Genomic DNA, 785 nt, shown 5'->3' with positions numbered 1-785 from the left:
TCTCCAGAAGATCTTTCTTCTCGTGACGAACCTGATGGCGAATAGTGTAGTCACCTGGGAAGAGAGAAAAGATTCAGATCATGAAATATTTGTGGTAGTTGTTGTTGTTGTTGTTGTTGTTGTTGTTGTTGTTGTAGTTGAATGGTGATGGCAGAATTTGTGGTAAAAGAGAGAGCCTCTTCACAACTTTTATGGATATCAGAGCCTCTGATATCATCAGAGCATTACCAAGTGCCGCTATAAATGAATTTCCATGAAATTGATCAGGCCTATTGCTCTTTTCTGAGTGATATTTTTCTTCTTTTTCAAGTGATTTCTGCAGTTCACTGGATCACAATTTATTTAAGAACTAAAAACCAATGGGGCTTGAAAACCAGCAAAATTCCTTTTTGTGCCGAAGATAATACATACCTACATACCATACCCTAGGACTCACCTGGCTGAGGGACCTTAAACAAGGAGCAGATCAGTGTCTTACTGTAGGACTATAGATAGGGATCAGAGCAGCCAAACTCTAACCAGCCTGGCTAGCTGGAGGTTACAAAGGGTTTATCATGCTTCAAAAGAAAAGCACAGGTCCTCATGATGCTTGACTGTGGTTCGGGACGGGCCAAGTAATCTTGGCTAGAGACCATGAACCCCCTTTGGTACAGCTACAACCCTAGGACGCAAGTGCTACGAGTAAACTCTTACCTTTCTCCAGCTTCACATGGTACTTCTCAGAAAAGGCATCTCCAGAGGCTAGTAATCTCTTGTGAGCATCATGTAGCATCCATAGCTGAGAC

The 785-nt window shown here is 42.3% G+C and overlaps 1 long non-coding RNA gene across 1 annotated transcript; it reads right to left on the bottom strand.

Annotated features, from left to right (window-relative positions):
* On the bottom strand, positions 1-785 carry LOC113473324. The gene is made up of 2 exons (XR_003395329.1): positions 694-785; positions 1-54 (listed from the first exon to the last, which is right to left on the bottom strand). It is a non-coding gene; the product is annotated as an uncharacterized LOC113473324 (long non-coding RNA).

The sequence above is a fragment of the Diaphorina citri genome, unplaced genomic scaffold (genome assembly GCF_000475195.1).
Source record: "Diaphorina citri unplaced genomic scaffold, Diaci psyllid genome assembly version 1.1 scaffold24618, whole genome shotgun sequence".
NCBI lineage: Eukaryota > Metazoa > Arthropoda > Insecta > Hemiptera > Psyllidae > Diaphorina > Diaphorina citri.
Note: the sequence above shows the minus strand (reverse complement) of the source record. Positions and strands in the feature narration are given on the sequence as shown.